Source organism: Euprymna scolopes, chromosome 19, assembly GCF_053919585.1.
Source record: "Euprymna scolopes isolate OS-2025 chromosome 19, ASM5391958v1, whole genome shotgun sequence".
Taxonomy (NCBI): Eukaryota; Metazoa; Mollusca; class Cephalopoda; order Sepiida; family Sepiolidae; genus Euprymna; species Euprymna scolopes.
The window spans coordinates 129,837,946-129,862,945 of NC_136500.1; the positions used below are offsets into that span (position 1 = coordinate 129,837,946).

Consider the following 25,000-nt stretch of genomic DNA (forward strand, 5'->3'; position numbering starts at 1 on the left):
AATTATTTTCACCGTGGGTTGCTATATAAGAACATCGTAGCAAAATTCACGAAACACGCACATCCTTTAAGAGCGGCACATGTTTTCTCTAAAAATCTATAGTATGGCTGATTTGTAAAAATCTATTAGTTACTAAATTAAAGTTCCCTAGACTATCTCACAATATAATGCTAAATATAAACCAAAATACTAACCACTACAACACGGACTAGTGACTGTAATGAATTGAGTGTCGGTATATCATAACTATTAATGCCTTGCAAAAGATTATGCTCGAAGACGAACATATGTGCATATGCATGTGCCGTATATACTGCACAATCACATTGACACATCAGCTCTCGCCAGCTCACCGAAGTTAAGCAATGTTGAGCCTGACGAGTACCAGATGGGTGAGCATTTGGGAAGGCGAGGTAAAAAATGCCAGGTTAGGAAACTAGCGCGATCTATCCTTTTATCGAGGGTATATGAGACTTTCTTAAGCCGTGGTAGGCAACCCATCTAGTGATGGCGTCACGATGAAACAATTGTTCACGTTTCACCTGCGCCTTCTGGGATTGAATGAAACAACAACAACAACAACAACAAAAACAACAACAAAAACAACAACAACAAAAACAACAACAACATGACAACAACAACACGACAACAACAACACGACAAAAAAAGACAGTGGAAGAAACATGAATTGTTACAGTTGATTTAAAGTAGACATTTTATTTACAACGATGATACAAATTGCATCTATCAGTCTTGGTCCGATATTTCATGAGTTTGTGTGTTACAACCATCACGGACAAAGTTAATATTTCTCCATCTTCATTTACCCGGATAAAAAAAATATGCCTTTAATAGCGCTGGTCAGCGCCTGTCTCGTCCCGTTCTCGCGTCTCTTAGCGAGAATTCAAAAAACAGCGGTTCAACAGGTGGTGTAATTCCGCTTGAAACAGAAAAAATGTTTGCTGCGTTTGATCATTAGTCCTATCGTCTTATCAGTGGTTTTTTTTAATTTTTATTAACAATATGGCTTCCTTCAGTCTTGACAGACTACGGATACTCACTGTAAGGGTGCCTGCGCGTGAAATTTGTGTGGCAAGAGTTGCGCAGTCTCCAACATTGTTGCATACGAGTGGCAAGTTGAGGTACAGGACGACTGGAAACAATGCCGAAATGAGCGGAGAGCACATACAGCGCCTAGAATTCCCAAATGGTCACCCATCTAATACTAGCATGGCTCAACGTTGCTTAACTTCGGTGATCTGTCGAGAACCGGTGTGTCAACGTGATTATGCTGTATATTTATTAACAATACGATTCTAACTCAACTAGTGTTAGGCCATCAAATGTTACAATCCATTTTCCTCCCTTTTCCACTCCAAAGTTAAGATCATTTTCTAAGGTTCAGCCATTGCCTTAGATAGGTTATGTTTTCCTCATTTCTGTTATAGAGCGTGACGTCATCAGTAAATATACCCATCTCGAACAATTTTTCAAGAGTTTACCTTATTACTACCTGAACTAAGCTTACATTTTTTCCAGTTTAGAAATATTATCATTGAATTAACCAGTACGACGTATGAATACTCACTACCGTTACACCATGCTTTTATAATCTATTACAGCAACGGTTGTACACGCGTCCTGCTAGTATATGGAATCTATTAAATATCCATTTCATTCACATGTTTTAACCAGTAAGATGTATGAATACTCACTACCGTTACATCATCCTTTTATAATCTATTACAGCAACGGTTGTACACGCGTCCTGCTAGTATATGGAATCTATTAAATATCCATTTCATTCACATGTTTTAACCAGTAAGATGTATGAATACTCACTACCGTTACATCATCCTTTTATAATCTATTACAGCAACGGTTGTACACGCGTCCTGCTAGTATATGGAATCTATTAAATATCCATTTCATTCACATGTTTTAACCAGTAAGATGTATGAATACTCACTACCGTTACATCATCCTTTTATAATCTATTACAGCAACGGTTGTACACGCGTCCTGCTAGTATATGGAATCTATTAAATATCCATTTCATTCACATGTTTTAACCAGTAAGATGTATGAATACTCACTACCGTTACATCATCCTTTTATAATCTATTACAGCAACGGTTGTACACGCGTCCTGCTAGTATATGGAATCTATTAAATATCCATTTCATTCACATGTTTTAACCAGTAAGATGTATGAATACTCACTACCGTTACATCATCCTTTTATAATCTATTACAGCAACGGTTGTACACGCGTCCTGCTAGTATATGGAATCTATTAAATATCCATTTCATTCACATGTTTTAACCAGTAAGATGTATGAATACTCACTACCGTTACACCATCCTTTTATAATCTATTACAGCAACGGTTGTACACGCGTCCTGCTAGTATATGGAATCTATTAAATATCCATTTCATTCACATGTTTTAACCAGTAAGATGTATGAATACTCACTACCGCTACATCATCCTTTTTATAATCTATTACAGCAACGGTTGTACACGCGTCCTGCTAGTATATGGAATCTATTAAATATCCATTTCATTCACATGTTTTAACCAGTAAGATGTATGAATACTCACTACCGTTACATCATCCTTTTATAATCTATTACAGCAACGGTTGTACACGCGTCCTACTAGTATATGGAATCTATTAAATATCTATTTCATTCACATGTTTAACCAGTAAGATGTATGAATACTCACTACCGTTACACCATCCATTTATAATCTATTACAGCAACGGTTTTACGTGCGTCCTGCTAGTATATGGAATCTATCAAATATCCATTTCATTCACATGTTTCAACCAGTAAGATCTATGGATAGTCAAAACCGTTAAAGCATGCTTTTATGTCTTCCTATACTACGCTCTAATAGAAAGTATTGCGGTGTAAAAATGTTGTTAAATTTAATATATAAACGGCTCTATATATGTCTGTCTGCCGATCTGTCTGGCGGTTTGTCTGTTGGTCGGTTTGTCTGTCTCCATATTTTCAAACTTTATCTTCTCCGAAACTAAAAGTTACAGACTGGCGCTAGGAGCCCCAAATGGGTGGATTTTTTTATGGACCGATCTTTTATGGGACTTTAGCCGGTTAAAATCGTTTTTAAGGGGTCGAAAATGGGACGAAATTGAAAAATAAAACATTGTTATACATTGTGTACGTTCATCTTAGTTTATTTTTAATTTTGATTTTTAATCGCTTCACATGTGTGTCACGCTGGTAACGTCACCAACTTTGAATGTTTCGGTTTCGATTGTAACTGATTGCACCCCAATTTATATATATATATATATATATATATATATATATATATATATATATATATATATATACTTTTGAAACTACTAGTCAATAGTAATAATATATAGGAATTCTGGCCAAATTAAAATATCATATTTAAGCGTATTTTACACCCCTCCTAGTATATATATATATATATATATATATATATATATATATATATATATATATATGGCGATTAAGCTACACTGAATATTCCGCGTTTCATCCACTCTAGGACTCTTCAGGCTTATATATATATATATATATATATATATATATATATATATATATGATTCTCTCTTTTAGTAAAAATACATAGAGTGCTCAATTACATTTTTAAATATCAATAATCTCGAATAGAACGAAAGTAACTACTTGTTTTTAATTTTCTCATCGTTTTGGTTTGGATGTGAATGTGGCATCCAATCGGATACCAGATTTTTAATTGCCACCTCCTATGTTCTAACCAATAGATTTTTACAGATTCTAACCGCCCCTTAAATATAATTGCTTGTATTTCGCTTAAACTTGGTTCACCAGGTATGTTTGCTGTGTTGTTTTCAAAATATGCTTTCATGAGTTCTATCGGTTCTAAAATCACTGGAATTGTGGAGATTTTCCTAAGATTCCTGTTTCTATCATATCGTACACAATATGTTAGTAATTCATATCTTTTCTGTCTTAAATGCGTGTTAAGGAACAGAGAGAGGGAGAGAGAGAGAGGGGGGAAGAGGTGAGTTATAGTGTAGACACGTTGGCCGGAAGTAAAAGATCAGCTGATTTAATTGCGTGTGAGTCATGTGATCAGGTTAGCTGAATCGTTGAGATTTGATTTGGACACAAAAGACAACGGACGGCTTCCGATTGTCTCCTCCTCTTCACTGGGGGGGGCGAACGCTGACGTGCGTAGAAGAAGAACCCGGACAGGCCGATTTCACTTTCCACCTTCTGCAAGACATATGGGAAAAGTGAAATAAACTATAGAACTAATTCCTTGTCTTGGAGTGATTGAATCTTCATCCAAAACAGGTATCAAGTCTCCCTCCAGGACGAGAAATTCCAGATGGTCCAACATCGAAGAAGCAGAGGTAGGTTCTGGAAATACATGTCACTCACACACGATTCCCTTTATGATGCAACATAAATATATAATATAACACGTCATCTCTTCTAATCCATTATTAGAGGTGACACATCAAACACACAACCCTTTATTATAGAGCAACAACGTAACATGTGTTTAACTCAGAATCATTTTGGACACTAATTTATCCTGAGTTGCTTCTATCACATGTTTGCTCAATATCAGTGTGTCAGGTTTAACATCTCCGTTTTCTATGCACGAAGCTGTTGGAATTGTATGCTGATAATGGATGGCGTATGACGTATGTACAATTATTTTGTTTTTTGTTTATTTATGTATTTTTTTTTTCTGGTATATGTTCCCGGGGCTTGTTGCTACATTCGATATTCAACTTTTCACAGATAGTCCAGAGCAGATATTCACACACTCCATTGTGTTGTGATTTATACGAGCGGGACGTGTGGAAATTCCACAGGGGGCACATTCATGTGTAATATATTGATGTTGGCATTCTGTGGAAGTTCAGCGTAAATGAAGTCACTCTGATATTTTTGTAACTTTTGGGTTAAAACTGCTAAAGTATTTATCTAAGCTAGCAGCGATCCCCGGCGCAACCCGGTGCTAAAGTACGCTTAAATATGATTTTTAAATTATTGTAGATTTCGTATATATTATTTTAGAGTTAATGTTCTATCGATTTTTTATATATTATACAGTTGCGATTTCACGTTGGCTGAGTTTTTCCCAATGTTGAATTTGGAGAGAATGGATCCGGATATATATATATATATATATATATATATATTATATATAAGCCTGACGAATCCTATAGTGGATGAAACGCAGAATATTCAGTGTAGCTTAATCGCCATATATATCTAATAAATTACTAACTAGCTCTACCTACGTATTGAGCACTTTTAAAGTAAATACTTAAAGTTTACGCATAAATCTAAACTTTCGTATATTAAATTTATGTGAGTAAATGAAGTAGTTATATATATATATATATATATATATATATATATATATATATATATATATATATATATATATATATATATATATATATATCCGGATCCATTCTCTCCAAATTCAACATTGGGGAAAACTCAGCCAACGTCTCCTATGTCCTCTTTTTTTCGTAAAAAGAATATTACTTCTATAGCAGCCACTAGACGAAACACTGTCGTTAAAGACAATGCTCGAAAAAATGACTCCGTATTAAAGTACTCTAAATGACTTTGAGTTTGTTTTATTGAATGATCAATAAAATGAGGACATTCTAAAACATAAACATATATGTTTAGTTGCTTTTTTTTGTTCATTTTCATTACAAAAACGAACAAATACTTTCAAGTAAACTAAGGGAAAATACTGATTATCACGTGACCGTCGTGCAACTCGATATCATATTTTATTATGGCGTCAACAATGTTATGCGATGGTGTCATAATCTTTATTACTTCTATTTCTGACTTGCCGACAATCTTAGCCTGAAACAACTACGGATACATCAACGCCTACACGTGAGCTGCAAGATACTGGAATAACGTCTAATACTTCCGTATGGCGCACAGGCCGAGCGAAAATTACCTCCAACAGACTTTTTAGTCGTTTAAGTCTGTTTGCCACCATTTTGCTTTACTAGGTATCACCACTGATTAAGACTAAAAGGCAACTCGAGGATAAATGTAAATAAGTGCCAGGTGGCCGGTAAGACAATACCGTGATGAGTGGTAATAGGTGAACTTGGGTAGTGTTTATTTAAGGGGACAACTCAACACGAACATGTTCACATTTACCTTAGAAACGACCTTGTTCTTGAACACCTTAGGATCCCATATTATTAGTTCCTATTTAGAGTGCCTCCCCACAGGACAGAGTTAGACACCAGGGTCGTTTTTTAATGTGGAGAAAAGGAACAAAAATAAAAATTGTCTCAGTCGTGAAGGATTTCTCCTCCACTGAGGGAGAACAAGAAATTGAAGTGCAGCATCTGAAGAACATTAGTTGAGTGTTTTAACTTTACTTAAATATCTTATATATATATATATATATATATATATATATATATATATATATATATATATATATATATATATGCGTGGGGGGTGTAAATATATATATATATTTATATATATATATATATATATATATATATATATATATATATATATGCACTGATGATTCCTGAAAGGATAGAACACTAGTGCCTGTAGGTATTAAAAAATATTATTGTAATAATTATGTAAACCCCTTTAAGAAACTCGGTTCTTATTGTTGAGCACTTTAAAGTTGAAATATAAAGTCGGTCGCCTAAGCTCGCATGCATAGGTCATTATGTCATACTCATTAGATCACTATGGCTAGATGTTACGACATTTAAAAAAACAAATGTTAACATTTTAACAATATTTCTCGCGGTTGAACATCAATTACAGATTAAAATCGCAAACAACCACAAACACTTCCTGGGAAAGTACATCACTGACTGATGACATAACCCGCATCCAAGAATGCATTGATGCATTATATGTGCAAGCGTTTAAGAAGGCCAGATCTCGTTAAATAAAGATACTAGGAAACCTGAAAGTTAAAGAGGTAAGATTTTAGATCCACGATTAACCAATAAGATTCATTTTCCACAAAAGTAAACGTAAGCTAACCCCTCGGCGAAAGTATGTGATACAACCATCAAGCTGGTTCCATACTTAGATTTGATAGCATGCTAACTTCATGGGTTAATTAAAGGGTTACGTTTGAAATTCCGTGCAAATTCCCGAGTGAGACAAGAAGGTCGGAGGTTACTTAGATTAAAGGGTTGTGAAATAACGCACAAGATGAGAATTGTAGCCCGAAGAATTCAAATAATATGAATAATTAACCCTCGTCTTAAAAAGCCAGAAACACATCTTCAAGGGAAAGCGCATGGTTCATTCAGACAAAATCTAATACAACGACTTAAAACTGAGAAATAAAGCTCGAAAATGATTCGACATCGCATCAAGTCGTACGTGACACAAGAAATTTATGGAGACAGTAAAACAGTAACTCTTACACGATCATGTACTTGGTCGAAAACTCTTCTCTTCCTTTAAAAAATGTATTTAAACTGTAGAAGTGTAAGCGATTTTGACTTTTAGAACAGTTTCAGATGGTTCGCTGTTACACACAAGTCCTGGGAGATGATTGGTTTGTAGTAGACAGTTCCACAGAACAAGATATTCTTGCCGTGTCGAAACCCGGGAACAGAACATGTGAAATCGCTCCAGAAAAGGTGTAATATTTATAGAGCAATTCTGGTTTCTGATTGGTTGGTAGCAGAACGTGAATTTATTTGATTCGTCAGTTCTTAGCAGCATCGATTATAAATAGAATCGTCCGACTGTGTGGGATAATACCCCATCAAAACACTCTTTTGATGGGATGTCTCCTCGCGGCTTCGGCTGCATGGAGACAGGGTAGTACCAGTCAAGGATTCGTCACTTGACACTCAGCCCAACAGGTGAGGGGCCGGGAACCGGCCCAGCACCTGTTGGACTGAGGTACACCGCCTGGGTAATACCTAGGAGGTCCACCCTCCCAGGCCTTGCCACCGGGCTTTCCGGTGGGGCAAGTTTATTGCTTGCTGCCTGAGGCGCCCCGACCGGGGAATGCCGACGGGGTTACTCAGGCAATTTTTAAAATTGCAGGAGTGCCCCTTCTTTAGGGGAGCCTGCGGGGTTCCCACTTTCCGGCCTTGTGCCACATTTTGCTGAGGTGGGCAGCAAATAAATATCTACCCCATCAAAACACTCTTTTGATGGGATGTCTCCTAGCGGCCTCGGCTGCATGGAGACAGGGTAGTACCAGTCAAGGATTCGTCACTTGACACTCAGCCCAACAGGTGAGGGGCCGGGAACCGGCCCAGCACCTGTTGGACTGAGGTACACCGCCTGGGTAATACCTGGGAGGTCCACCCTCCCAGGCCATGCCACCGGGCTTTCCGGTGGGGCAAGTTTATTGCTTGCTGCCTGAGGCGCCCCGACCGGGGAATGCCGACGGGGTTACTCAGGCAATTTTTAAAATTGCAGGAGTGCCCCTCCTTTAGGGGAGCCTGCGGGGTTCCCACTTTCCGGCCTTGTGCCACATTTTGCTGAGGTGGGCAGCAAATAAATATCTACCCCATCATAACTCCATTGTGATGGGATGTGTCTCCTCGCGGCTTCGGCTGCAGGGAGACAGGGTAGTACCAGTCAAGGCTTCGTCACTTGACACTCAGCCAAACAAGTGAGGGGCCGGGAACCGGCCAAGCACCTGTTGGACTGAGGTACACCGCCTGGGTAATACCTAGGAGGTCCACCCTCCCAGGCCTTGCCACCGGGCTTTCCAGTGGGGCAAGTTTATTGCTTGCTGCCTGAGGCGCCCCGACCGGGGAATGCCGACGGGGTTACTCAGGCAATTTTTAAAATTGTAGGAGTGCCCCTCCTTTAGGGGAGCCTGCGGGTATCCCACTTTCCAGGCCTTGTGCCAAATATTGCCGATGTGGGCGGCAATTAAATATATACCCCATCATAACTCCATTGTGATGGGATGTGTCTCCTCGCGGCTTCGGCTGCAGGGAGACAGGGTAGTACAGGTCAAGGATTCGTCACTTGACACTCAGCCTAACAGGTGAGGGGCCGGGAACCGGCCCAGCACCTGTTGGACTGAGGCACACCGCCTGGGTAATACCTAGGAGGTCCACTCTCCCAGGCCTTGCCACCGGGCTTTCCGGTGAGGCAAGTTTATTGCTTGCTGCCTGAGGCGCCCCGACCGGGGAATGCCGACGGGGTTACTCAGGCAATTTTTAAAATTGCAGGAGTGCCCCTCCTTTAGGGGAGCCTGCGGGTATCCCACTTTCCAGGCCTTGGGTTAAATATTGCCGATGTGCGTTGCAATTAAATATATACCCCATTATCACTCCGGTGTGATGGGATGTCTCCTAGCGGCTTCGGCTACATGGAGACAGGGTAGTACAGGTCAAGGATTCGTCACTTGACACTCAGCCCAACAGGTGAGGGGCCGGGAACCGGCCCAGCACTTGTTGGACTGAGGTACACCGCCTGGGTAATACCTAGGAGGTCCACCCTCCCAGGCCTTGCCACCGGGCTTTCCGGTGAGGCAAGTTTATTGCTTGCTGCCTGAGACTCCCCGACCGGGGAATGCCGACGGGATTACTCAGGCAATTTTTAAAATTGCAGGAGTGCCCCTCCTTTAGGGGAGCCTTCGCGTATCCCATTTTCCAGGCCTTGTGCCAAATATTGCCGATGTGGGCGGCAATTAAATATATACCCCATTATCGAACCAAAATATTGCAATATGAACAAAATATAAAAATACAAAATGAACAAATTAGGCACAAGGTCAATCAAAAGTGTAGGGTTAATGGGTATTGTTGTCCATCTGTGTTTTAACATACTTAAAATTGTCTATCCTACTCTTATCTAATGTCTCAGTTACCACAATACCACATTCACTCCAGAAGCTGTCCTACTTAAGAAAACCTCACATTTAAGAATTTTTTTTTTTTTGTTGTTAATTATTTACATCTTTCCCTGTAATGCTGTTCTGGTTTCCATAAATTTCTTGACCGAAACACAAAGTGACGGACGAGATCGTTGCTCATTTTAATGCTTTTCCCGTTTGTACGTCCACTTTAATCTACACGATGTGCAAACAAGCATAAGTAAGTAAATGCAAATAGACATTTGAGAAGCAGTGGAATATGGAAAGGAGAGAGGATTAAATTTGAAATCGTATTAAATTGATGAAGACAAAGAAGATTTTAATGGAAACCACTCCAGTCAAGACAGGAATCCACTTCATTTAAGGAGCTAAGATATACCATTTCAAAATAAAAAAAAACATCCAACGATGAGTGTAAGATGGATAGATTCCGATCCAGTAGACAGCAATTTTTCATCCTTTGTCAGAAATATTGCTCATGGAGTGTGAAGACTAAAGCAGAAAATAAAGAAAGAGTGAGTCACGAAGTTATCGAAAATGAATCCAAAGTTCTTTTTACCTTCTTTTATCAAACAAAAGTGCGGTTTGTTTGTATTTTTTGTCTTTATTGTTCATATTTACTTGCCTCCCCACGAGGGCAGAGTTAGACACAAGGTCGGTTTTTATTGTGGGGAAAATCCAGTACTCCAAAAAGGGGCACTCTGTATAGGAACAAAAGTAAAAATCGTCTCAGTCTACAAGGATTTCTCGTCCACTGAGCGAGGACAGAAAAAGTAAAGTGTAGTATCAGAACAGATACTACACTTTGTTATTAGGTAAAATAGCCAAGAATGGTAGTTTTCTCTCGGCACCGAATATAACAGAGTCTAAGCCATTGTTAGGTTGTTTGTTCTCTGTTGACTGAAGTAGGTCTTGTGTAGTTCTAGAAGGTCCCGAGTTACACAGAAAGATTCCCGAGTTACCCAGAAAGATTCCAGAGGTTGACAGAAAGATTCCCGAGTTATACAGAAAGACTACCTAGTTACACAGGAAGATTCCCGAGTTACACAGAAAGATTCCTGAGGTTGACAGAAAGATTCCCTAGTTATACAGAAAGACTAAATAGTTACACAGGAAGATTCCCGAGTTACCCAGAAAGATTCCAGAGGTTGACAGAAAGATTCCCGAGTTATACAGAAAGACTCCCTAGTTACACAGGAAGATTCCCGAGTTACACAGAAAGATTTCTGAGGTTGACAGAAAGATTCCCTAGTTATACGGAAAGACTAAATAGTTACACAGGAAGATTCCCAAGTTACCCAGAAAGATTCCAGAGGTTGACAGAAAGATTCCCGAGTTAGACAGAAAGATTCCTGGGGTGAACAGAAAGATTCCCAGGTCCGACAAAACGGTTCCCGAGTTACACAGAAAAATTCCCAAGTCCGACATTCTAGGTTTTTCCTTTTACTCGTTTGAGAACGGTTTAGTTTATTACTAATTGCTTGAGACGCCCAGGGGAATGCTAACATTTTTGCAGGCAGGAGAGTTATATTTCGCTTTTCAAATCCTCACTTCCGACCCTACGGTTACATGCTTCTGCTGTAGGAGGAAGACAACTAACTTTATTTATCATATTTTTCTAATGAGATTCAATAAAAAAAAAATAAATAAATAAATACATGGACAAATTCTAATTTTATATTTCCAACGGAAGGATTGTGATAGACAAAATTTGATTCTGCTTGTAGAGATGCGTTTGGAAACAACCAATTCTCTGTTGCGTCAATGAAGTACTTGCTGTTTCTCGGTGGATTATATATAACTACATCCATTAAATATATGCTGTTGTATTCATCGATATTTTGCAGAGGAACGCATAAAACATTAACGATACAGATGTCATAAACTTCACGCGTGAGACAAGATTCTCGTGGCGTCTGCGGCATCATGTCTCCATAACAAGAGATTAAAATGCACTGCGCATAAGTATACAATTGACGATATTTTTATTTGATCAAGTCGTGTTTTACTCTGAGATTGTTTCCTCCGCGTAAGCAGGTACTCAAGGAAAGACCACATAGATTATATTTAAATTATAAATGACGCTAAAGAACTGACAGAACTCGAACACGGCACGCTTGGTCGTCAAGTCGTGCGAGAACACACTACACTTCCGCCAATAACAACCGGATTTGATTTGTTTAGTTTAACTGATATTTCTATGTTTATTACCTCCATAGAGAATCAATCAAAATTCGATTACAATTTACTTGAAAAAGAGATATTCAGATCGAAATAGCAAAAAGTTCGGACACTGCATAACACATTGATTGACGATTAAAAACAATAAGTAGAAAATACATGGAAATTATTACGTAAAATTACACATATTGTCCATTTCTTTATATTATTATTATTATTATTATTGTTATTATTATTATTATTATTATTATTAATATTATTATTATTATTATTATTATTATTATTATTATTATTATTATTATTATACCGTCATTGACATAAATAGTATTTCGATTTATCTAGTAACGAAAACAACATATTGCATCGACGCATTCTTCTTAATAGCATATTTATATGCTACAGAAAAAATCTACAGCATTCTTATATAGATAGATAGATAGATAGATAGATAGATAGATAGATAGATAGATAGATGGAAATTCAATTAACTTTCTTGGATTTACATTTTTGGATTTTATCGTCATTGGATAATTTACCTTTCACCAGATTATCCATTCACGTGAAATTACCTTTTTCTTCACCATATTCTCTCTGCTTCACTTTTTGTTATTAATTAAGATCTTTGACTTACTTGCAGTTTCATCAAATACTTTTGCAGGCAAAATCCGATCCCGCATTTTGCTAATTCCTACCCTCTGATGAGAAGGAAAGTATTTCTTCGAAACTCCGCGGATTAAGGACTATCCACTTATTAAGTGTATCCTTTTCAGATTAAATGTTTTTAACTCTTTTTCAAAGTGTTTTTAACATGTTTTATTAACTATTTGCTCTCATATATATATATATATATATATATATATATATATATGTGTGTGTGTGTGTGAGTGTGTGTGTGTGTGTGTGTTATTTTATAGAGGAATTAGACCTGGATTTTAAAGAGCATAGTTTATTTTAATGTAGTAATAAATGTATTAATTCTTTTTAAAGAACAGTGCTAATAGTACTGTAGATATATAAGCTCAATAGGTATATATATATATATATATATATATATATATATATATATCCTAGAGCTATATTAAAATTGATTAAAAAATAATAATTGTGAATTATAAATCGGTTTCAAAAGGAATAACAAAAAATATCAACTTGAGGGCACAATCGTCTCGGAAGCGATCGTACACTCAAGTTGATATTGTTTGTTTTTCCTTTTGAAGCCGATTTATAATTCACAATTATTATTTTTTTAATCAATATATATATATATATATGTCCCTATATGTATATATATATATATATATATATATATATATATATATATGTGCATAATTACATGTGTATATATATTTGTATATATATAAATATGTATGTAAGGTCATGTCATATGCTACTGGTACCAAGTAACCCAGTACTACGTTCCTTATAGTCGGGTTACCGGCGACTAAACTGGTACCCCCACCAGACTTGTTTGGTGAGGGGGGCGGCTAGTCTCCCTGAAGGATTAAAAACTGGACCTTCCAAAGAGCGAATGAACCCTTTTCTGGGTCAATGACCAACTAGCACCGTGTATATTTGTGTGTGTGTGTGTGTGTGTGTGTGTGTGTGTATGTGTGTTGTGGTGGAGAGGGCTCCCGCAGGCCGTGGTGAAGGCAACCTTACTAGGAGAAGCAAATCTCTGATTTAAAAATCCATAAAGCGCGAGACCAGTATCCGCATTAAGCTGGTCTACAGTTTAACCTGTCGCTGGCTATCTTGCTCTTGCTTATTGCTGGATCTCAACATTTTTAACCGAGAGAGAGACTTAGCTGTTGTATAAATCTAAGACTCTGTAACATCATCTGTGTACAGATAGTCCCCCAGGCATTTGTCTATTAAAATGGTCCTGTGGCGATGGAAGTCATTTTTGGGCTCGTTGACTTTTAGTGTCTGAGGGAGTGGCACTCGTCTGACAGGACGTGGAAATCATCATATAATATATATATATATATATATATATATATATATATATATACAATTTTGAAAATAATAAGCGGAAGTTTCTCAAGAGCTCTTTCGGCTATCATCTCATCAGGAGAAAATCGATAGCATACAAAATAGTATTATATCGAAAATAAAGAGTTCTAATGTGGAACTTATTGAATGTGCAAAAAGTGCGGGGACACTAAAATAAATTTATTAACGTTTAAAAACGATTCTTTGTGCCGGCCAACGCATTGTTTCTCTTTGGGGAACTTTGAATCTTTTCTCCCGTTTTTCCCCCCTCGTTGTGCCAATATTTGAATCGTTTTTATTTTTATTATTATTATTTTCAAAACTGTATATAAATTCTGTACCTCCAAACATTTTTATATATATATATATATATATATATATATATATATATATATATATATATATATATATATATATATATATATATATATTGATGTCTATGGCAAACAAATACAAATGATTACAGTGTACCTATTTACTATGCCTCCCCACGGGACAGAGTTAAACATCAGGGTCGTTTTTTTAACGTGGAGAAAAGGTACAAAAATAAAAATTGTCTCAGTCGTGAAGGACTGATCCTCCACCGAAAGAGAACAAGAAATGGAAGTGCAGCATCTGAAGAACAGATGCTACAGTGTACGTGTGATGCATGGAAAAATAATATACTTGAATGCGTGAACAAAAGGCTGCAACGCTTGAAAAAAAAAAATTTAAACACCCTACAAAAACTAATTCTCTTCTTAAATGTTCAGAAATACTTAAGGAAATTAAAATACTTCAAGATAAGTTTGTAATAATTGGATACACACATAGGAGTGCCAGCGCGTGAAATTTTTGTGCTAAGCTGTGCGTAATCTCAATCTCCTGAGTTGACATTGTTGAATACCAGTGGCCAGTGAAGTGTCTGTACAAGACGATTTGAAACAAATGCCGAGATAAGCGGCGAGCACACCACATACAGCGCCTAGTATCCCAAATGGCCACCCATCTGGTACTAACCAGGCTCAACGATATATATATATACATATATATATATATATATATATATATATATATATATACACACAAAGAGAGAGAGTTTGATTTTATATAATGGTAAATAAATATATATATATATATATATTTATATATGTATATGTTTATATGTATATATATATGCAATATATACATATATGTATATATATATGTATATATACGTACATATATGTATATATATGTATATATGTATATTTATATGTGCGTATATATATATGTATATGCATATATATGTATATATGTGTATATATAGGTATATATATGTGTGTGTATGCACACACGTATATGTATATATATGTATATATGTATATATGTATATATATATATATATGTGTGTACACACACATATATGTTTGATTATATATACATATTAAATGCAATAACATACACACACATATATTCTTTGATTATATATATATATATATTATATATAATGCAACAACATACACACACACGCATATATATATATATATATATATATATATATATATATATATATATATATATATTCTTTGATTATGTATATATAATGGAAGAACGCTACAATATTGGTGTGGTTTACCGTGATTTATGTATATATTCATATAATGTCTGGACTGAAATAACTTCATCGGCGATTAGAATTAGTTGTTTATAATTTGCTTCCGGGTAGGCAACTCACGTTCTCATAGAAACGATATTTCCTTTTCTATATTTATAACCATTATGATTGCGGAAGTTACTGATAGATGACGTCACATGTTATATGTGAGCTGCTTCGTCTAATTCTATAAGTGGTAAGAGATAGACCTAGTATGTAATTCCATACGTGTGTAGGTGTGTATGCTTCGAGTGTATATATATATATATATATATATATATATATATAAATATATATGTATATATATATATATATATATATATATATATATATATATATATATATATATATATAAATAAGGGGGCGGTCACCAACAATGTGTATTTTTTAACATTATTTTATTATTCCGTGTCTTGGTTTTTCATTGAAAATTATGTTTAGATCATTGTAATAATGTTTTTAAATCTTTAAATAGTTTTTAAAGCGTTTCAGGCGTCCTGTGAAGCGTCCTCTTCAAAAAGTATTTAAAATGATAAGAATGTAATCAAAACGTGTTATAAATGAAAAGAACATTTTCGTAGTTCGTTTTAAATGTTCCAAGAGGAGGAAAATGTGTACACGATTCTACTTTTCATTCGTATGTCCAATTTTTATTACTAGTTCATTGGGCTGGATTGTTCTCTCTCTCTCTCTCTCTCTCTCTCTCTCTCTCTCTCTCTCTCTCTCTCTCTCTGCTTGTGTTTCTGTTTATTTTTCTTTGTTTTTCTGATTTTTTCCTTTTTTACTCTTACTTGAGTGGGGGTAAGGGGGCCGTTGGTACTTGGTCTACTGGGGGCATATGGTAGGATGTGTGTGTGTGTGCGGGCGTACGTACGTGCGTGCGTGTGTGTGTATGTGTGTGTGTGAGTGTGTGTGCTTTCTTTTATTGGTTCGAAAAATGTATGTTCTGTTTTATAGTATTATAAATTTATTTGCTTCGCTAGGAAGGTAAATGTGTTTCAAGGTCGTTACTAATGTGTGTGTGGTAGGAGGGGGGCAGCTCCTCTGAAGAAAGGGTAGAGGTGTTTTCATTCAATTTTGATATTTATTTTTTGGATTCATAGATTTTAGTATTGTGATTTTTCGTTTCAGTCTTAGACTGCTCGGGTATTCTTAATATTATGTTTGTTTAGAAGAGGTGTATTTATAAATATACGTAGGGTTTTTTTATTGTTTCTGTTTATTTGTCTCCCCATGTGGGTATGGCCAGACTCAGGATCGGTCCTTAGTGTGGGGAAGATCTCGTCCCCAGAGGAGAGGGGCCACTTGGAGGGGTATAGGTATGGTGGGAGGGATGATAGAAGAGATGATAGTTATCTCAGTCATGAAGGATTTCTCCTCCACTGACTGTGTATATATATATATATATATAGTCATCCACATACAGCACTGTTTCGCTGTTTCACAGCTCATCAGTGCGGCTAGACAGGCAACTACCTCAAGCCAGGATTGAAACCCGACCGTTTATACGGCAGTCAAGGCTTCAAACCATTACGCTATTGGCGGCTGCTTGAACGAGTAGTGAGTTTAACGATGTTTTAATATATATATATATATATATATATATATTAGCCAATTCAAGGTAGCAATCAGAAGTTACGAAGAAACTGAAAAAATGATCACAAAAAAACCGAATCCACAATGAAATTTAAAAATACACACATAAAAACACCAAAATCGAATTATACCCATGCCAGGAATAAAAAACACAACTTTGCCAAAAGCAGGTTTTTTCCTGAGAAAAGTACAAAAATTATTTGCTATAATTTTGGACGACCTAATCACAAAAGTTTCAAATGTAGATACAGGACTCAAAATGGCGACTACATTAAAAATGTAGAGAGCTCTGTTAGCGAACATACATTTTTTATTGTCGTGTACATTTGATGCGTCAACAAACAATAATCATTTTCTTGTCGATTATGGGACCACGGCACACGTGATTACAAAGGAATCTGATTTTATCAATTTTGATCCCAAATTTAAGCCACAAAATCATTTTGTAGAACTAGCTGACGGGAGTCGAGTCAATGATATCGTTTTGAAAAGAGGCAATGCGAAAATCTCGCTAAAGAATAATAAAGGTGAACTATGTTTCTGTATTCTAGAAAACGCTCTTCTAATCCCAAAATTTAAACAAAATATATTTTCTGTACAAGCTGCTACAAAACAAGGTGCAAATATAAACATTAGCCCCAATAAATCAAAACTGGTATACCCGAATGGAACTGTATTCGACATTAAAGAAAATAGAAGACTATATTATTTAAATAGCGTAGTCCCATCAAAAACCGCCTGCGATGATCTACAGACATGGCATAAAATTCTTGGACACTGCAACATTCCTGATATCAAAAAGTTGCCGACTGTAGTTGATGGAATGCAAATACAAACATCAAAAACCTTCACCTGCGACGTCTGTACGTAAGGGAAAATGACAAACTATCAAAACAAGATACCAGACAAAAAGGCCAAAAAAATCCTATCAATGGTGCATTGTGACTTAAACGGTCCCGTAGAACCGATGGCCAGAGAACATTATAGATATGTGTTGAATTTCGTAGATGACCATTCAGGTTTAATAATGGTTTACTTTTTAAAGAACAAATCTGATACCCTGCTAGCAACTAAGAAATATCTGGTCGATATGGCCCCTACAGTGAAATCAAGTGTATTCGCTCTGACAACGGTACGGAATTTACCAATAAAGACTTTGAACTTTTACTAATTAACCATCATATCAGGCATGAAACATCAGCTCCTAGATCGCCACACCAAAACGGGACTGCTGAACGTGCGTGGCGGACACTTTTTGAAATGGCAAGATGCCTACTCATTGAATCAAAACTCCCTAAAAACCTCTGGACGTATGCACTTATGGCGGCAGCTTATATACGCAACAGGTGCTTTAACAAAACACTCTCTAAAACTCCATATAAATCTTTCTGCGGTAAAAAACCAAATTTAAGCAGAATGCATATATTTGGTTCAACTTGCTTCGCATATATAGAGAGAAAAAGAGTAAATTGAATATTAAAGCCGACAGAGGTATATTTCTTGGATACGATAAAAACAGTCCAGCCAATTTAATATTTTTTCCCGAAAAAAAATAAAAGAAAAGAATCCGGTGTGTAAAATTCACAGACACGTTTAATTTTACAGACGAAACCCCGTCATATGAAGAGGATGAAATTATATTACCTCCAATCATTAGAACAAACGAAAACAATAAAAATGACGGAGACGAGAGTGCCATGATGATGATGATGATGATGATGATGATGATGATGATGATGATGATGATGATGATAAAGTCGAAAGATATCCCAAAAGAAATAGAAGACGACTCGATTTTTTTGTGGTGACAATATACAGGATTATCAAATCGACTATTGCTGTTCAATGGAAAATGCGCCAAAAAGCTTCAACGAAGCAATTAATTCAGAACATTGTGATGAATAGAAAATGGCCATGAAAAAAAGAAATAGATGCCTTAACCGAAAATGATACCTATATGGTAGTTCCTCTCCCAAGAGATAAACATGTTATTTCTACCAGATGGGTCTTTACAAAAAAGAGTACAGCATCAGGCGTAGAACAGTACAAAGCAAGATTTGTTGCTGAGGGGTGCTCTTAGATTTATAGTAAAGAATACTTTTCTACGTTTCCACCGACCACAAACCTAACGACAATCAGAATTTTAATGCAAGTAGCATCACAATATGACCTAAACATCCATCAAATGGACGTAAAAAATGCTTATTTGAATGCCCCAATAGACTGTGAAATTTATATTACCCATCCAGGGGGATTTATAATGAAGAATGAAAATAGCGTGTTGCGACTTAACAAGTCATTATATGGTCTAAAGCAGAGTGCTCAGTGTTGGAACACAGTATTCCATGATTATATTATTAAACAACAATTTAGACAATGCGCTGTAGACCCCTGTTTATATACCCAACACAAAGACGATAAACTACTGAGTTTGGTTTTGTGGGTCGATATTTTAATCGCATCAAATTGTGGCATAATGTTAACTGATGTTAACAGCAAATTAAGTAAAAGATTCAAAATTACCGATCTTGGCAAAATATCCTTGTTTTTGGGGATAGAATTTACTCAAAGCAAAGGACTTGTTACGATGACTCAATCGAGGTACATCGACAAAGTACTATTAAAATTTGGAATGGGAGAGTGCAAGAAACGCTCTACACCGGTCGAAAATGATATTAATAAAAATATGCACGCAGTCTGAAATAATGAATGACACACAATATCGCGAAATTATAGGTAGTCTTATATATTTAAATGACTGCAACCAGGCCAGACACAAAAATTATCACGATCGACAATGAAGGATTTAAATAAAGCTAAACAAGTTCTACGTTATTTAAAAGGAACTAAAGAACAGAAGTTAGTATTTAGAAAATCAAGAAATCCCCTCAAATTAGAAGGTTTTTCGGATTCAGACTGGGCAAACGACGAAGATCGCAAGGGTGTGTATCTGGATATTGTTTCAGACTCTCAGAAAATGGGCCTATTATTTCATGGAAATCTAAAAAGCAACAGATTGTATCTTTCTCTACGTGTGAAGCAGAATTTATCGCGATCACACACACGACCCAGGAAGCATTCTACCTTAAAAATATCCTGAAGACTATTTTGGAGCCAGAATTGATTACAAGCCCCGTAGTAATTAATTGTGATAATCAAGCCAGTATAGTCTTAGCACAGAACACGATAATCAACCAAAGATATATAGATATAAAATACCATTTCATAAAAAAAACGAGATAAAAAAGGAATCCATTATTTTGAATTACATATCATCAGAATAAAACATCGCTAATGTATTTACGAAACCGGTGACAAGGATAAAGCTGCAACGTTTTTTCTCAAAACTTGTTGGTGAATTCGACTGAATATTTTTTTTTCTTTCACTGCTCTGTATGTATATAGATTTCTACTTATGAGAAGGCTTTTACTTTTTTGCATGAATATCAGCGGAAACCACTAGGGGTAATGCTCAGAGTATATAGATTTCAATATATATATAAAAAAAATAGTCCTCGACAAGACGTTAATCTGTATCCATTTTATTTGTATTAACACTTTAACCTACTAATGCGTAACTAATATTTTGCTTAAAAAAAATCTTTGTAATTTTCCTTTTTGACGTTTGAACACAATTAAAAATGGCGTATTTTTAAATGCTAAAATTCGAAGATCAAAATGATTTCTAATTTTTGTTATGTCTAAGTGAATATAAAAATATATATTTATTTTTGAGCAGAACAAACACAAATAAAAAATAGGGAGGATGTTACAATATTTTGGAATTATAATGGGGTATATATTTAATTGCCGCCCACATCGGCAATATTTGGCACAAGGCCTGGAAAGTGGGATACCCGCAGGCTCCCCTAAAGGAGGGGCACTCCTGCAATTTTAAAAATTGCCTGAGTAACCCCGTCGACATTCCCCGGTCGGGGCGCCTCAGGCAGCAAGCATAAACTTTCTCCACCGGAAAGCCCGGTGGCAAGGCCTGGGAGGGTGGACCTCCTAGGTATTACCCAGGCGGTGTACCTCAGTCCAACAGGTGCTGGGCCGGTTCCCGGTCCCTCACCTGTTGGACTGAGTGTCAAGTGACGAATCCTTGACTTGTACTACCCTGTCTCCCTGCAGCCGAAGCCGCGAGGAGACACATCCCATCATAAAGGAATTATAATGGGGTATGATCCCACACAGTCGGGCGATTCTATTTATAAACGGTGCTGCTAAGAACTGACGAATCAAATTAATTCACGTTCTGCTACCAACCAATCAGAAACCAGAATTGCTTCATAATTATTAAACCTTTTCTGGAACAATTTCACATGTTCTTTTCCCGGGTTTCGACACGGTAAGAATATTTTGTTCTGTGGAACTGTCTACTACAAGCAAGTCACCTCCCAGGACTTGTGTGTAACAGCGAACCATCTGAAACTGTTCTGAAACTCAAAATGGCATACACTTCTAGACTAAGTAAGTAATAAAAATATATATGGCAATTAAGCTACACAGAATATTCCGCGTTTCATTCACGCTAGGATTTTTCAGGCTTATGCCTAGCTCTACCTTTGTATTGAGCACTGTTGAATTAAATACTTAAAGTTTACGCATAAAATAATACATTCGTATGTTAATTTATGTGACTAACTGAAATAGTACACACTATAAATTAATCCCTATTCAATATACAAAGCAAATCAATACAGACCCCTAAATATTAAACCAACATGTATTTTGAACATCTCTTATAATACGTCTACCTAACCTCGCATTATTAACTACACCCGCTTATTTATTTATCTTTTATTTGTTTATCTATTTAGCTACCATAATTTACTTACTTAGTATAAATATACACATCTCTATGTATATATACATATGTCTATATATGTGTGTATATCTTTATACTTTTATGAATATGTATATTTATATAAGTGTATATGCGTGTATATGGGTACATGTGTGTGTGTTTACACATATGTATACATGTGTATGTATATCTACATCTTACTGGGGATTGTACATGTATCTTCCTATGTATATGTATGTGTACGTGCGGGAATGATTGGATCTATATATATATATCCTTATGTATATGTTTCTATGTGCGCGTGTATGAATGTATGTGCTCATGGATCGTGTGTATATACATGAATGTATATTGGTATATCTATATCTATGTGCACATGTATGTGTTTGCGTACATCTGGGTGGTAATGTCTGTATATATGTGTGTATCTATGGGTATGCATGGCTGAACGTATGCATACAGGTATAGCTATATCTGGATTTATATGCATGTATGTGTTTGCATGTATGTATATGCCTGTATCCACAATGCATTTTACACTGAAAATAAAGTTAAGCAAAACCGCTGCCCAAAGCACCATGTTAGGAGCCCACCCCATATATATATGAACTTAACGATGCGTCTACCTAACCTCGCATTATTAACTACACCCATGTATTTACTTATTTATTATTATTATTTATTTATCCTAACTTTACTTTATTTACTTGGTATAAATATACACTTGTCTGTAAATATATATATATATATATAGAGAGAGAGAGAGGAGTTTTGTGTATGTGTGTGTATGTCTGCATATAGATGCAGGTACGTCTGCATATACATTGTTTATATATATATGTGTACGTGCGTATGTGTCTGCATATAGATGTGTAGAAATGTATATATGCATGTGTATGTATGCGTATTCGCACGTGCGTTAGCGTATGTATTAATCTTTAACTACCTAAAAACAACTCATTGTCAACTAAAATGAACAAGTCGACTTATAGCGACTACGAAGATTTTAAATGGAACCTTGTACTTGTCAAACACATGACACCTACAAAAACCCTATATCTCTCCCTCTCTTTCTCTCTCTCTACCTCTCTCTCTCTCTCTCTCTGATCTACTTCATATACCAGGCTGAACAAGCAAAATGCAGTAAAAATTTAAAGCCTTAAAATTGAAATTCCTCCCCCTCCTCTCTTAAGTCCCCTCTCTTCTTTCTTTACTATTCTCTCTCCACACCCCCATATCCATATATCTCCACCCACGCCTACCAGAATCTGCTTACCCCACACACATAATACAATCTAATGTATTTTAACCTTAAAAACTGAAATATAGTCGATACCCGTCACCCTCCCCCTTATTATCTTCTGCTTCCCTCTTTTTCTCGTATTCTTCTAAAACATTTCTTCCAAATACGAACAACCATTTCTGTAAGGTCTGACGAGGCTGTTTGATCGTAAACATGGTCCAACATCCGAAACATATGTAACTAAACAGAAATAAACGGTAAAAAAATAATAAAAACACACATGTATATATATGTATATTTAATGGGATTTCCCATAACCACAACAAAGGTAGATGTTTCTCGCATGCGTTCTAGCTAGGGATTCCCCCTTCCATCCTTCTCTTCAAAAAATGATCCATTGCCAAAAGTGTGCTTATTCATAAAGTCTGAAAAAATGCTGGTTTTGAAAATTTTCAAACGACATAATGCTTGAAATTGTCGAACTGGACATGGAAACAATTGTAACGTAAATTGAAATACACTTTTTGTTGCCACCAACAGCTTGTTTTGAAGTCTTGTTTTTGCTTACCCAGTATATATATATATATATATATATATATATATATATATATATATATATATATATATATATATATATAACACCACAAGATGGAGGAAGTGAGAAAGCAGAGCTTTGGAAATCCTTTTACCCGAATACGTTGTCCAGCATATTAAAAATATACCTCTTGTTGTAAAATTCTAATGGATAAACATCTGAAGAAGTTGGAGGAGACAGGAATTTATTTTATGGAAACATTAATTGTAAAATTGCCAACTCATCAATGAAAGCTGTAATAGTAAAAAATCCAGGAAATAAACGAAGGTTATAAAAAAGTAAACGTGAGTCTTTGAATTTTCAACAAAATTTTGCACTATATATATATATATATATATATATATATATATATATATATATATATATATATATATATATATATATATATAAGTGTTTCAGCTATTTAAAAACAAAACAGCTCCTCAGCAGTGTTGATAAACCCAACGTCTATTTAAAACAAGAACAAAAAGGTTCCGGATATCGATTTTTTTAAATTTTATTTTGCTTCAAATTCAAACTTTGTTATTAAAAATGTTCTTCTTACGTGTGTCATTTATGATTACCCAAGAAACAGTGCTACTTTACAAAACTGCTATATTTTATAGGGTTCAAATTCAATATAAACAAAGATGGCCGTTAGAACAAACAAACGATGTTGAGTCCTCTATGAACTTTATTTCTTCTTATCGTAATTTTTTCTTCTATCAAAGCAAAGAATTTCTCATTTTTCTGAATAATATATGCACTAAAAGAGACGGTATTGACATAATAATAATAATAATAATAATAATAATAATAATAATAATAATAATAATAATAATAATAATAATAACAAGTTTCTTTCTACATAGCAAAACGGATATAACAAAAATGTACCGAAATGTTAACATGCTGTTTTGCACGAAAAATAAATATTTTGATTTTGAAATGTAACTACTTTTATTCTATTACACAAACACACACACACACACACACACACACACATATATATATATATATATATATATATACAAACACACATATATATATATATATTTATTTTTATATACGAGACAACCACAAAATTCTCGCATAAGCCTGAT

The 25,000-nt window shown here is 35.6% G+C and overlaps 1 protein-coding gene and 1 pseudogene across 2 annotated transcripts in view; one reads left to right on the forward strand and one right to left on the reverse strand.

The window, feature by feature from the left end:
• The window catches only part of LOC145239969 (uncharacterized), a 1,025,820-nt gene that overhangs the window by 744,210 nt on the left and 256,610 nt on the right, over positions 1–25,000 (forward strand). The gene's annotated exons all lie outside the window — the stretch shown is intronic.
• Positions 1,183–1,299, reverse strand: LOC145240633 (5S ribosomal RNA; annotated as a pseudogene).